The sequence below is a fragment of the Dipodomys merriami genome, unplaced genomic scaffold (assembly GCF_024711535.1).
Source record: "Dipodomys merriami isolate MVZ:Mamm:240054 unplaced genomic scaffold, mDipMer1.0.p SCAF_3, whole genome shotgun sequence".
Taxonomy (NCBI): Eukaryota; Metazoa; Chordata; class Mammalia; order Rodentia; family Heteromyidae; genus Dipodomys; species Dipodomys merriami.
This window is the reverse complement of record NW_027204492.1, coordinates 22,446,962-22,463,658: the sequence shown is the minus strand read 5'-3', so window position 1 is coordinate 22,463,658 and position 16,697 is coordinate 22,446,962.

Sequence of the window (16,697 nt, the reverse complement as noted above, 5' to 3'; positions counted from 1 at the left end):
ATAATATAATTTTAAACAAATATAAGATTATGGTCTTCCTTTTCTAACATATCTTCATTGTTTAAGTAATCAAGTGTCTAATTAACATAAAAATAATATATTCTGTTGTTTCTTAAAATTCTACCTGATATCTTTAGATGAAAAGCTGATAATAATATTAGGCTAAAAATTTTCAAAAAATATATACTTTCAGTTTACTTGAACAATACTTAGTAGAGAAATATATGTCATAAGTGTATTGTAGAATAAAACCATCAGATATGGGGCTGAGAAGGTGGCTCAGTGGTAGAGCACTTGCCTTGAATACCTGAGGCCCTGGGTTCGATTCCTCAGCACCACATAAGCAAAAAGAAAAAAGCCAGAAGTGGCGCTGTGGCTCAAGTGGTAGAGCACTAACCTGGATCTGAAGAGCTGAGGGACAGTGCCCAGGCCCAGAGTTCAGGCCCCACGACCGGAACAAAACAAACAAACAAACAACTATCACATATATTTTATAGTGCTTCTTCTACTTTGCACTATTTCAAACAATGCACATAAATTCAAATTACTCTTGCATAACCAACAGTTAGTGGTGTCATTTAATCTAAAGCCCAGACTCAAAATTCACCCATAGTAAAATATGCCCTTCATTTCTTCACAATGACTAATGTGACTACCAACCCTTATCATAACTTTTATTATCAAGTTAATATTTGAAAACTTTTCACAAAAAGGTAGCTATTTTTAAGTATTGAATTGTGTGATTAGAAGGAGAAAAATATTTTCTAATTTTCTCTAAAATTTTATGGTTTTCTCATTTTATATTTAAGCTTAACTTTATCTTCACATTCATATTATTATCATTAGCAGTATTATTTGGATTGATTTTTTCCTATGTGAATGCCCACTTATTCCACTTTCATTTGTCGAAAACCTTGTGTTTGCCTCATTGGATTACTTTATTGCCTTTGGCCAAAATCAAAATGATTATAATATGTAAGTCTCTTTTTGAGCTCACTTATTTATTTATTTATTATTTTTGAAATGATCTATTTGTTGATCCTTAGGGCAAAGCCATAATGCTTTGACTGCTGGAGCCTTGCAGTACATCTTTAATTAAGAACTAAGTTTTACAATTTTATTTTCTTTTGTCAATATTGCTTTAGATTTGCATTTTCATATAAAATTTAGAATCAATTTGCTAGTTCCTCCAAATAATCTGCTGGGATTTTGCTTGAGATTGCGTTGCATCCACAGAAAAATTAGAAGGGATATGACAAACTATTGGTTCCCAAAGCACATGTATTTTCTTTTCCTATATTTTACTTTACTCAGCAATTAATTTAAAAATTTTAATGCTGAAATAATCATTTTGCTCTATTTCTCTAAATATTTTTAGCATTATAGTGCTATTGATAAAAGATTTACATTTTCAGTATCATTTCCAGTTGTTTGCTAACAAATTGAATTTATGTTTGTATATTCAAATATTCTCAAAAATTTAAAAGTGCTCATTATTTTTATTATGTTTTGGAATTTTCATATGGTTAGTAACCTGAAAGTAAGAAACAATACACGATTTATCCCTTATTTTCTGAAAATGATGCTTTTAAATCTTTCTTTATTTTTGACAGTGGCTAAGATACTCAGTTATATGTTGAGTAAAACTGATGAAAGAAAGCATCATAGGAGTATTATGGATAGTGTCCAATATTGAATACCTAGTACATAAACTATAGATTTTACCCTATACCAAGCTGCAGAATTTGCCTCTTGTTTGTATAGCTTTTATTTTAATGAGATGTTGACATTTCTGCAGTTTGAACTCAGTGTCTGGGTGCTGTCCCTTGTATTTTTCATTCAAATATGACACTGGAACCACACCTTAGATTTTTTTGTTCAAGGCTAGTGCTCTATCATTTGACTCGCAGCTCTGCATCTGTATTTTTTGCTGGTTAGTTGAAGATAAGAGTCTCCTGGGCTTTCCGGCTCAGGCTGGCTTTGAACCATAATCCTCAGTTCTCATTCGCCTGAGTTGCCAGGATCACAGGCATGAACCACTGGCTCATAGGTATGGGTTTTGGACAAAAGATTTATCTATATCTGTACAATGTCTATATTTTCCTCTTTAATAATATGTTCAACAAATTATTTTCTAAAAATAATAGGGACCAAACCATTTCAGATATGGAGAAAATAGATGATAAATGATAAGTGCCATGTAAGTGCTATGTGTTACTTTAGTGATTAATATATCTTTAAATAAGAATGTCAACAAAAATAAAATCATTCAAATTTGCATATGTCTGGGATGACAGATTTAGAGTAGATTAAAAATTGCCTACCATGTTAGCATGTAATCATAGCTAAATTATCAGAGATTGGTAAGGCTAGCAGTCTGGATGTACTTCCATGTGGTACTTGACTATAAAGAAAACAAACAATAATTGATGGTGGCAAGGATAGAGGTGAAAAGGAAACCTAATGCATTGTTGGTGGGAGTATAAACTTGTTCATCCTATCTGGAAAGCAGATTGGAAGTTCCTCAAGAAAACAAAAATAAAAATAAAAAATGCTAAACATAAATCTATGATCCAGCAATTCAACTCTTGGGCATTTATCTAAAAGAGTATAGAGTACACTAAATGCACCAGCATAAGTATGTTCATTGCAGCACTATTCACAAGAGACAAGGTATGGAATCAGCCCAAATTCCTCTCAATGGACAAATGGATCAAGAAAATGTGGTACATATACATAATGGAATTCTTTTGTCCATTACAAAAAATGATGTTGCATCATTTGTAAAGATATGAAAAGACTTAGAATAAATCATGTTAAGTAAAATAAATCAGTCCCAGAGAGACAAAAGATGCAAGTTTTCTCTTATATGTTGAAACTAAATTAATTTATAAATATATATACATATATATATATACACACATAAATGTATTAACTGAAATATGATAGATTTGGGGGAGAAATCAAAAGACACAATTTCTTACAAATGCAAACTCACTATTCAACAAAATAAAAACCATGAAATGAATACTTGAAAGGATTGGGAGTTAGACAAATGAAGGGAGGTAGTTGGGAGAGAAAGAAGTCACAGAATTCAATGACTGAAAGTGACTGAAAGGGTGAGTTGGGAGGGATGGGGGAAAATTAAACTTGTGACATTGATCAGGATGTATTGTATTCATATATATTTTGCTGAATGTCAATTCCTTTGTACAACTACTTAAAGATAATAAAAATATATTGAAAAATAATAAAAATAAAGGAATTAATAAAATGGAACAGCTAAAAATATTTTAGATCATAATTACTATTGGTGCAAACATTTCAACAGCTATTTATTTGCTGGTTTTTGAAAGGAAAATATGCATATACAATATTGCAAAGTTAAAGTTGAACAAAATAAACTTGAAAGGGGTGGGATGGGTTCAAGAGATATATGAATGAAGAGGAGGAGAGGGGAAGAATGCAGTCAAGAATTCAATGGATATCCTACAAAAAGAATAAGAGTTTGGGAAGGGGTAGGTACAGAAGTGCTGGGTAAGATTATTTAAATAGTGACACTGATCAAGATGCATTGTATTCATAAACTGCATTGTTAGATAGCCAGTCATTTATACAATTACATAAAGATAATTTAGAAATAAAATATAAAAAATTACAAATTCATGGAATGTATTTTAAACAAGTGTGGAAATGTGATAATGAAATTTTCCCTCGTATAATTAATTAAAGTGAATAGAAAAAGACTAAAGATTTGTGTTTATCAAAAAAATCCCTCAAAATTTAGACATACAAGTCTATGCAGTAATGTTACTTTTTTTAAAACATTGATTTCCAAATGATATCGTGTTCTATGTCTATACCATCATTCTGAAAAGAGGAAGCCTTTTTTGCCAAATACAGGAGGTTTTAACTGCCAATTACTCACAACTAATATATAGAAAATTCCTTGAAAACCAATTTAGAATTTGTCTTTAAAAATTAAAATGCTCATCTGCTAAGATTATCCTAGACTTATAATAATTATTGCAAATAAGGGAAATTATGTGACCTATGTTTGTTTGGGTATGGCTTACTTTACTTAATATGATTTTTTTTCAAGTCTTTCCATTTTCTTACAAATGGGATGGTGTCATTCTTTCTGATGGAAGCATAGAATTCCAGTGTGTGTGTGTGTGTGTGTGTGAGAGAGAGAGAGAGAGAGAGAGAGAGAGAGAGAGAGAGAGAGAGAGAGAGAGAGAGAGAGAGAGAGAGAGAGAGAGAGAGAGAGAGAGAGAGAGAGAGAGAGAGAGAGAGAGAGAGAGAGAGAGAATGCTACATTTTCTTGATTCATCTACTAAGGGGCATCTTTCCATATCTTAGCTATGGTGAATAATGCGATAAATATAGTTTTCTGGTAGCTTTAGTATGGCCTTATTGGGTAAATGCCCATAAGTGGGATTACTGAGTCATAGAGGAGCTCTATGTGTAGTGTTTTGAGGAATCTCCATACTGCTTTCCAGAGTGATTGAACAAGTTTACACTTCCACCAACAGTACAATAGTGTTCTCTTTTGGCCACATCCCCTTCAGCATTTGCTGTTATTAGATTTCTTGATTTTAGTCATATGATCATATAAGATGATGCTAAGTGAATTGATCTCTAAGACATGGACACAAGAGGTTTTTCTTTGTTGTTGTTTTTGATGTACTATGTGACTTTTGTTTCTCTTGTATGATTTCCCCCTATTGTATATCCCCTGTTGTCACTGTATTTGATTTTGGTACCCTTGTATTGTATGTACATTTATTTGAATTAGGGAAGGGAAGGGGAACAACAGAATGGTGAGACAAAAGACAAGGGGGAAACCAATGCAACAGCAATATGCACAAGAGAATATGTTGGAAATGATTTGTACAACTTGGGGAGGGTGGGGGGGAGGGAAATTAAGAGAAAAATGAGGGAAGGGGTAACAAGTTTGACAAAAAATGTTCTTATTTCCTTACTTATGTGACTGTAACCCCTCATACATCGCATTGACAATAAAAAATTAAAATACATTATTACGACTTAATACATTTGATAACATTTTAGCTTTATTGGACCATTTGATGGCCCATGCCTGTTTTCCAAGCTACCTGTGAGGTTGAGATCTGAGGATCACCATTAAAAGTCAACCCCTACAGGAAAGTCTGTGAGAATCTTATCTCCTATTACCCACCAAAAAGCTGGAAGTGGAGATGTGGCTCAAATGGTAGAACACTATCTTTGAGCAAAAAAGCTCAATATCAGTGCCCAGGACCTGAGTTCTAGTCCCAGTACAGGCACAAATAACAGAGATAGACTAATTTTAGTACAATTAAACTTTGCCATTGATCACATTGTAATAATAAATATGTCCTCATTTTATCAAGATTTATATGAAGTTAGATGATTATAAGTTTATTGGGCATAGTCTCAAAAACTGAATATTACTATATTCCTATTTTTATTCAAATTACTATATTTAAATTCTATATTGCTTTTATGGGTATAGAACAAATTCCTAATGCTTATTTATAAACCTATGTATTTTTCTAATTCCACATATGTATTCATTAAAAACGCTACATGTTTAATGTGCATATGTTTATACCAATATAACATATAACAGCTATATGGTCATACTGAGTATAACAATGTTGTTGCCTGGTCGATAATTTTTGGTAGCTAATTATCAAATATTATAACTAGCTGATTAATTAATTCCTCAGTTCATAAGTTCTCACACAGTCTTCACACAGAACTACTTACAATACACAAATATTTAAGAAAGGATTGAAGTGTGGGAGAGCACATGAAAAGTGGTAGAAATTATTGAAGTCCTCAGAGAAGCTGCCTACCACTTGTCTCAGTAATTGCATAACCCATTAACAACTAGGCCTGTACAGTTACCCATAAGCAATTCATATCTATCCTTGTGTTAATGTAAATGAGTATGAATACTATGAAGAAGTTAGGGTCATATATATTCTCTTTAAACTCTATGGGAATTCATTAATCCGTGCTTGATTTTAAATATCTTAATGGTCAAGATAATCTGAAATCAAATATCTGCATTAAATGAGAAACATTTTCTATTTGGGCAGAGTTAATATTGATTATGAAAGTACATATAATTATAAATTTTATGTTGGTACAAAGTTTTATGCAGTTAGAAAAAATTAACACTCACATAAGTGGGTGCAAGTAAGAGTTCCTTTGAAAATCATTCTAATGGTATCTATATTTATTTTAGTAAAAACCTTGTAAAAATGATTATTTTATTGACTCCATATTATAATTAAATAAAATCTATACTGATGTTGTCCTATAACATTTTTAGTATACAAACTATGCTTATGGAAACAAGAAAACTTTGCTATGTGCTCACTTTTTTCAGTAAGTTTTATTTTATATTTTTTTTTCGAGGGGGGGTCCAGTCGTGGGGTTTGAACTCTGGGCCTGGGTGCTGTCCCTCAGCTCTTCAGCTCAAGGCTAGTGCTCTACCACTTGAGCCACAGTGCCACTTCTGGCATTTTTCTTTTTGCTTATGTGGTGCTGAGGAATTGAACCCAGGGCCTCAGGCATGCAAGGCAAGCGCTCTACCACTGAGCCACCTTCCCAGCCCCTCACTGAGTTTTATATGAATATGTTTCATACGCTTTAAAAGTTTGATTCATCAACATAGCTAGAATATAAGTACTTTTAAGTACCAGTAAATAGACACTGGAGTAATTTTTGATTTATGGCTATAATTTGTAGGCATTGGAGAAATACAATGTAGGAGCTAAATTGGCCTGATGGTAATAATGTGTGAAAATTTATGATGAAAGAATGAAAATCAATGGTAAGCTCAAATCACAACCATTACCAATTAACATTTCCTCTTGTAGATGATTATCACTGGGTTTTGTATGGCTCATTTGTTTCTAGGACTCCATGTCCTCTTGTCAAGGAGTTTGTTGTATGTTGTTATGTTTCCTGAATCCTACAGTACAAAATAGTTCTGAAGTAAGGTTGTGGCAAATAAACACATTATTTATTCACTTCATAAAGCAATCAAATCACAGATCTATATTATAATAAATATTTTGCATTTTGATTTCACTTTAAAGAATTATGCTGTGCATCTGGGTATAATATAGGTCAGTTTAATTCTTGTGTGAACATAATGTGTGACAATTCTATTGTTCTATTGATATAAAGGGATCTTCTTGACACAGAAAATTAAAATGAATTTTACTTTATGAAACTTACCAGTATGATATGGAAATTGGTATGATATAGGTTAAAAGGAGAATTAAAGATCTCTGGAATTTCATTGAGAAACACCTTAAGTATTAGGTATGATTATGCATTTAGAGTCAAGCATCCAGAATGGAATTGATGATTTTGAACTTCTTTGGAAAGGCTAAAAAGTCAGTACTCTATTACAAGAATGATAATTGGATATGATAGTGAGGTGAGACAAATAAAAATGGACAGACACTAGATGGCATGCAGTCTATTTTATTCTATTTAACTTGTAGTCTATTTAAGTCTAAATCAATTAGAAAGCAAATGGACACATACAGGCTTCCATCATTCTTACTTTTAGAAACCATAAAATGATTAAATGTAAGGTAAGTTAGTAGAGTTTTCATGTATGTATGTATATTGCAATTGAATTTTGATGGCTTGGTGGAGAGTTTCCTTGAATAAAATATATCAAATACATATAACATCCAGAATATAGAAGTAGCCCAAGAAATTAAATCCTGAAAGAATCAATACCTCAATTAATACATGAACATAGGAGCTAAATGGATAATTTGAAGACATAAATATGGCCAATAAACCCATGAATAAATGCTCAACATTTCTGGCCATAAAAGAAATGCTAATCAGAACGACACTGAGGGTTGGAAATGTGGCCTAATGGTAGAGTGCTTGCCTAGCATGCATGAAACTCTGGGTTTGATTCCTCAGTATGACATATGAAGAAAAAGCCAGAAATTGCAGTATGGCTCAAGTGGTAGAACACTAGCCTTGAGCAAAAATAGCTCAAGGATAATGCCCAGGCCCTGAGTTCAAGCCCCTGGACTGGCAAAAAAAATAAGAAACAAAAAAAAAACACTGAAATTTCATCTTATCCCAGAAAAATTGGCCATCACCAAAAATAAGAATGAAAACAAATCCTGTTGGGAATGTAGAGAAAAGTACCGTATTATACTCTTGGTGAGAATATAAACTAGTGCAACCACTCTGAAAGGCAGTTTGGAGATTCCTCAAAAAGGTAATGCAAAACTACTTATGATCTAAACATACCACTCTTGAGCATCTATTTAGAACATTCCAGGTCAGAGTACAGAAAAGACACTTACACATCTATTCACCATAGCCCGGTTATGGAAACAATCTAGATGCCCTACAATGAATGAATGGATCAAGAAAGCACAATATAATATAATACATTACAAATATATATTTATATATAATATTATATATTATAGAACATACACATATATTTATTATACAATAATATTTATAATATATTATAATTGTAAAATTACCATATATATTGCAATTTTACTCATGTATCATGAAGAATACTATGTCATTTGCAGAGAAATTAGTGGATCAAAAATTATGTTACTTGTAGTAAGTCCTGAAACAAGTTTTCTTTCATATGTGAAAGTTAGATCTAAATTATAAACATATATGAAAACATATACATCACTTAATATGATTTTTCCCAAGTCCTTCCATTTCTTTACAAATGTGGTGTTATCATTCTTTCTGATGGAAGCATGGTTTATCCCCTGTTGTCACTGTATTTGATTTTGGCATCCTGGATATTGTATATATATTTATCTGAATTAGGGAAGGGAAGGAGAACAAAAATGATGAGACTCACTTTGCACTTGTGGCTCATGACTGTAATCCTAGCTACTCAGGAGGCTGAGATCTCAGGATCACAGTTCAAACCCAGCTCGTGCAGGAAAGTCAAAGAGACTCTTATCTCCAATAAACCATCCAGAAAATCGGAAGTGGTGCTGTGGCTCAGGTGGTAGAGCACTAGCCTTGATCTGAAGAGCTCAGGGACAGTGCCCAGGCCCAGAATTCAAGCCACACAACCGACAATAAATAAATAAACAAATAAGCAAATAAATAAATAAATAAATAAATAAATAAATAAATAAATAAAATGGTGAGGCAAAGAACAAAGGGGGAACAAATGTTACACTGACACAAGACAATATGTTGGAAATGATTTGTACAAATTGGCAGGGGCAGGGGTTCGGGGTGACAGAAAGTGGGGAAAAAATCGAGAGAGGGCTAACAGGTTTGACAAGAAATGTACAGTTACTTATATAACTGTTAACCCCTATGTTTATCACTTTGACAATAAAATCAAAATTAAAATATAAAAGAAAACATATAGAGTCAAGAGTATGTATACATAAAGGTATATTCACTAAATTATTGTGTATGCATTGTAGGATTGCATTAGTGTAACTTCTTCAAACAATTAACTTACAAGTTGACTAAAATGAGTACCAGAAGCCTGAAATGTGTTACTAGGAAGTGAAGATGAATAGAGAGATGAAGAATGATTGAATACAGTCATAATATTTAATGTACATACATGTGTGCAAATTGAACCATGTGCCATTTTGCAATATAGCTCATTCTTAATTAAAAAATAGTTGGAAAAAGTGCTACCAATTTGACATGTCAGATTGTAAGTATAATGCATCTCTTTTTTTTGTCAGTCATGGGACCTGAACTCTGGGCCTGGTCTCTGTTACTCAGCTCTTCAGCTCAAGGCTATCGCTCTACCACTTGAGCCACAGCACCACTTCTGGCTTTTTCTGCTTACATGGTACTGAGGAATTGAACCCAGGGCCTCATGCTTGCAAGACAAACACTCTACCACTGAGCCACCTTCGCATCCCTGCAATGCATCTTGATTAATGTCATTCCTACTGTTCTCTCCATGTTTTCTAATCCCATTCTTACATTCATTTCAGGTGGACATAGATGTATCAATAAACATTTATTAGAACTTACAATAAAACATTAATTCCTTTATTCTCAGGAAGAAGAATTTGATCCTGAAAAGTCAATATGCACTAATTAAAGTACTACTGCTTAATATGACAGTGGTTTTGATAGACCAGTGCCCACACTGATTATATTACACAACTGTTATTCTACTTGTTAAATATGTTCACTATAATCTTTGCTTTTACCCAGATGAGAAATTAGATTATCCAAACTAGACATACTAAAAAGTAATCCAATGTAAATACATTAATATCTTTCATAAGTATCTTTGGCATTAGCGGCAATTTGTTTCCTTTGTTAAATTAGACCTCAGTTCTCACATGTTCAGGGAAAAATGTAGCAACATATTTGTCATGATAGGAATTAGTGAATGCTTCTAGATATATACAGGGTAAATGGTGGGTGACTATATCATCATAGTAGTTTCATGACTATTCTTGTTTGTTTTTTGTTTTTGTGGGTTGTTGGGCTTGAACTCTGGGCCTGGGTACTGTCCCTGAGCTCTTTTAGCTCAAGGCGAGTGCTCTACCACTGGAGCCACAGCACCACTTCCTCATGGCTATTCTTATTTCCTCTCCAGAGAAGTATCTTTTTAATTCTTTAGGTCACTTATTAATTGAGTGGCTGTTTTTTTGAGGATTTTTATTGGGGGTTTAATTTTTGAGCTCTAGGATATGAGGCCATTGTCTATTACAAAGCTAGTGAAGATTTTCTCCAATCTGTGGTCTTTCTATTTATGTTGCTAGCAATGTCTTTTCCCATGGCCACACTAAAGCTACGATCACAAGTATGTTCATTGCAGCATTATTTGCTATAACTAAGATTTGGAACCAACCCAGATGCCCCTCAGTAGATGAATGAATCAAAAAAAATGTGGTATATATACACAATAGAATTCTATGTTTCCATCAGAAAGAATGACACCACCACATTTGTAAGGAAATGGAAAGACGGAAAAAATCATATTGTCTCATTTGTAAGGAAATGGAAAGACCTTTGGTTTATCCCCTGTTGTCACTGTTTTTGATTTTGGTATCCTATGTCTTGTATATACATTTATCTGACATGGGGAAGGAAGGGGAATAATCAAATGTTGTGAAAAAAGACTATGAAGCAATGCAACAGCAATGTTCAGAAGACATTATGTTGGAAATGAACTTTACAACTTGAGGTGGAGAGTAGAGGGGAGGGAAAGCAGGAGAAAAATGAATGAGGAGGTAACAATGTTCAGCAACAATGCACTCATTACCTCACATCACTTTTACAATAAAATTAAACAAAAAATAATACATTTAAAACGATAGAATTTTGGATATAGATTAAAAGCTACCAAGATACCTACAAAACAAATGAAAGTAGCCAGATAGTGAAGTAGTTAAAATTTAGATTGAAAATCTCAGAATGTACAATGGCATTAAAAAGGGAAAGTGAGGGGCTGGGAAGGTGGCTCAGCGATAGGGTGCTTGCCTTGCATGCATGAGGCCCTGGGTTCGATTCCTCAGCACCACATAAGCAAAAAGAAGAAAAGCTGGAAGTGGCGCTGTGGCTCAAGTGGTAGAGCGCTAGCCTTGAGCTGAAGAGCTGAGGGACACCGCCCAGGCCCAGAGTTCAGGCCCCACAACCGCCCCCCCCCCCAAAAGAAAAAAGGATAAGTGAAAGAGTTTTGAAACAGAGTAGATATCAAATGATTAGTATCCTTAAGTTTTCTCTTGGCACTTACCAGCTTACAAGTCCATACAAAAGGCTCTTTGGAAAAATAGACTATAGCGATCTAAACCAAAGGGCTAGAGATCTAAGAGGTAAAGCAAACAATAGGGAGCCATATTTTTCCAACTTCCTCAAGACAGTCAAAAACTGAAGCAAGTAAACAGAAAAAAAAAGAAGAAATTTTCTATGGTTTTAATATTGTTTGTTCCCATGAAACTTAAAAGTTTAAACCTCAGTATGAGGTTTAATTGAGATTAGAGGTGAGACATTCAGAATGTGACTAGGGTTATGGTCATAATGGTGTGGCTCCCATGGTTGTACACTTGCAGCTTACTAAGAAAGGGAAAGCGGTGAAAAGAATGGAAGACACATTTGCACATGCATGTTCCCTGTGTCTTGTCATGTCATGTCATTTGCTACCTTAGGACACTGCCAGCAAAGACACTATTCCAGATGCAACCCTTGATCTTCTGCAAAACTCATGAGCCAAAAATAATCCCTTTCCTTATGAAATTGTCCTGTATGTGGTTTTGTGTTATAAGCAATATAAATCAGAGCAATAGAAAACCTAACTAGATGTAATTAATTACTGGATGCATGGAGATCTTAAGGATGAAATTACTCTTCACTCTATTTCAGTAACAACTGTAAAAGTTTAAGCAAGTTTGCTAGTTCCTTTCCTTTGTTGAATAGTACAACTTTTCAGAAACCAAAAATGCATATCATAAAAATAATTCTTTTGTTAGCAGCATGACAGATAGTTTGAAGCACCTGATAGCAACTTGGCATCACACTGTGTTCTTAATTCTGCCAAATTTAAGATAATTAATACCTTTGAGATACTGTATATGCCTTGAGAAAAAGTTTTTATTTTCATATTAGAAATTCTATAAAATAATTGTAGCATGTTCAAAAATTTGGGTCTTCCTATATTTTAACCATCTAAATAAATATTTTATTAAATCATGCCTTATTCTTATGTTGTGTATTTTAGAGTGAAGTTATGGAAATTATCAAGCTCTGAAATTCTCAATATACATTTGTGAACACATGGAAGATTATAATGTAAGATTGCTTATTTTGTAATGTCAAACAATAAATGATTATTTTACATGATGATATACTAGAGCTAAATGTTTGTATAGATCCAACAAGTAACCCCTGATTATACTTGATTGTTTTTTAAATACTTTTTTATTGTTAAAATAGCTTACAGAGGGGTTATAGTTACATGAGTAAGGTATTGAGTACATTTGTTATTCAGCATTGTTACCTCCTCCTTTGTTTTCCCCTACCAACCCTTCTTTTTCACCTCCCCAACTCCTCTCTCCCTTCCTCCCCCAAGTTACAAAGTTCATTTTCAACATACTGTCTTGTACATCTCATGGGTACAATGGGTGACTCTGTATACCAATTTAAGCATTTTGGTTTTTTTCCCTTCCCCTCCCCAAATTAGAAAAGTGTATATACAAGGTGCAGGGCACCAGAATGAAATATTGTGAAAACAGGGGTTATATCATGGGGAAAGAACATACAAAAGAAACAAAAAAATCACATAGTACATTATAAGTACATTAAAAACAATAGCAAGAAAGAAAAAACCCACTTATGTCCCTGTCTAGGGGTTCATTTCACTTAACATCATCTAATATGGTCATATGTACATAGCTTTTGACCTTTTCTGCTTGATCTAGACATATACTAGTTATTGCAAATAAAGAAACCATAGAACGACATTTCTTTGGGCCTGGCTTACTTCACTTAATATAATTTTTCCAAGTCTTTACAGTTCCTAACAAATGGGGCAATGTCATACTTTCTGGTGGAGGCATAGAATATATCACATTTTCTTGATCCATTCGTCTACTGAGGGGCATCTGGTTTGGTTCCATATCTTAGCTATGGGAAATAATGCTGCAGTAAACATAGTTGTGCTGGTAGCTTTAGTATACCCTTGTTTGTGATTGTTTGGGTAAATGCCCAAAAGTGGGACTGCTTGGTCATAAGGGAGCTCTATGTGGACTCTTTTGAGAAACCTCCATACTACTTTCCAAAGTGGTTGAATAAGTTTACACTCCCACCAGCAATGCAGTAGGGTTCCCTTTTGGCAAAATCCCCTCCAGCACCTGTTGTTATTAGATTTCTTGATTATAGCCATTCTAACCGGGGTGAGGTGGAATCTCAATGTTGTTTTGATTTGCATTTCTTTTATGGCTAGAGAAGTTGAGCATTTCTTCATGTGCCTATTTGCCATTCTTACTTCCTCTTCAGAGAAGTCTCTCTAAGTCTTTAGCCCACTTATTTAATGGGCAGTTGTTTCTTTGAGAATTTGTTGATGGGGTACTTAATTTTTTGAGTTCTAAGTATATTTTACATAAGAGACCCTTGTCCATTGTATGGCTAGTGAAGCTCTTCTCCCAATCCGTGGGCTTCCTATTGATCTTGCTAGCTATGTCCTTTGCCATGCAGAAGCTCTGCAGTTGCATGCAATCCCATTTGTCCAACCTTTCTTTGATTTCTTGTGTTTCTGGGTCTCTATTAAGAAAATTTCTGCCTGTGCCAAGGAGCACTAGAGTTTCTCCTATTTCTTCCTGCAATGTTTTCAGGGTGTCTGCCTTGACTTCGTACTTATACCTGATTCTTACTCCCTACTTCATTGTTCTTATTACTAGCAGGCATCCCTGTTAGCATATATTCTGTGCATATAATCATACGTAAATATATATAACCAATTACAGAAAATTAAAAAAATTGAGGTCAATATTTCCTAATGTGTAGGGAGCAATGAATAATAAAGTGAATAAATTGCTTGTGCTCACAGCTTATAGTTTTGAGAATTACAGAGGTAACACAGGCTTTTAGTTGCAGGGGAATAGAGACTTTATAAACCAAAAAAAATCATAATAAAATTTACCCACACTTCTAGTTTCAAAAATTTTAACCTGTTTATATTTATAGATGCTATTAGGAAGAAAAATACTTTCATTTTATTTTACTGTCTGAATAAATAAGAGATGATTGATGAAAGAAATAATGAGTTATTTGAAGGCCAATTTACATTTGCTTGTATGATTTAAAAGCTGTAACTCTGTCATGTTTATCTTTTATCAACAACACAAACTACACAAAATGAAAATTAGAATAATTGATTGATGAACCTGATATGTTCTGTCTTAATACATCATTTCCATATAGTAAGAGGCAAAATTCACTTTAGTTCAACTTGAAGGCATTTTTTTTGTTTTCCCTGTTTCATGCTACTTTTTAAAAAATCTTGTTTTAAGCTGTTTATTTGTAACCATCCTACTGAGCAATCAAGATATTATATCTAATATATTGCCTATTTTAAAAGAGAAATATTTTTTAAATAATGGTATGTAAAGAACAAGGAGAATTAAGTCCCACCACTCAACCAAATATATTTTTCTTAACTTTAACATAACCTGTTATTAATGATTTAGAATCTCATTGGAAGGGAGGTATAAACAGACCATATTCTCTTTGTTATTTAAAATTTCAAAGTGACAATAAACAATTCCATTTGTTTTTGGGTGGCACATGGTACAACACACAAAGGGAAGGCAAGAAAAATGCTTGACTTGGTTTCCTTGTTTAGTACTACCTAAGTTAATGGATTGTTTCTCCATTGATTTCCCGCCCCCTCGATTCCAGCATTACTGATATAAACAGGTTTCATGGATTGAAATATTTGTATTTCCTCTTTTTTGTCCTCTCTTTGGCAAATAAAAGACTTTTTAATTTGGCTGTCCAGTATATTTTTAAATTATTCAATTATTATTTGTTAGTTTCTTTGCCATCTGGCATTACAAGAGCTTATTCGTTGCCTTAAATCTGTGATCTGACCTTTCTATAAGACTCCTGTGAGTGAGAAATGATATTTTAATACAACAGTCTGAGCACCAAGCCAGACTTTTTCATTGTTACTGAATTAGGAAAATATTTACTTCCTTTAATAAATTAGCTAGGACATTCTTGGTCCCCTATACATCTGTGTCCTTGAATATGATAAGAATATCAATAAAAATACTTAAATTAAGGAGGTTGCATAGATATATTGATATAGTTATAAATATATATGATATATATATTTTTTGCATATATCTCTATAGGTATATCTTATATATAATATAAATATTACATATAATATACATATATCTATATATAATTTATTTTCTTATAATGTATAGTGTATTGTATATAAATCTTATTTGTAAAAAAGTTATTGAGTTTAACTACTTTGCTGTGAACATTTATACTTTCTTCTACACTAAAAAATTCCACTTCATATGAAACAGAGCTGATAGAATATTATGTAATTGCTCATTTAAAAAACTCTGATTATATACACATTAACTGCATAATTACACTTTATTACCATTTTCTGTAAGATAACAAAACATTTTTCATATTCTATTTCTAATTCCCATGCAGGGTATATAATAGAATGTAGATTTTCTTAAAGCACATAATCATCATATGTATTTCCCGCCTAGCAAATACTACCCTGACTCTGCAGTTAACTAAATATTAAATACTAACAATTTATTGGTATGTTGAATTTCTGCTAGTTATTGTTACTATATGAAACTTCTTTATTGTTATGATTCCTTGAGAAGGATTAATGGGAACAATATTACCAACATTTTTAAATTTTCCTAAAAGTTTAAGATTTTTATCACTTATAAGTTAGTTTTGATGGATATAAAATCATGGGCTCATAATTCTTTCCTTCTCTGAAAATGTTATCATGAAGCATTGCTGTCAAAGGAAATTTCTAGTGACAATCTAAAATTCTTTTGATTTATAAGCATTTACTCTCCGAATTCTTATCCTTCCAGTTGCCCAAAAGAATATTTTGTCCTTTAAAGTCCTATAAAATCTGTTACAGTATATTTCTAATTAATCATGGTTCATCATCT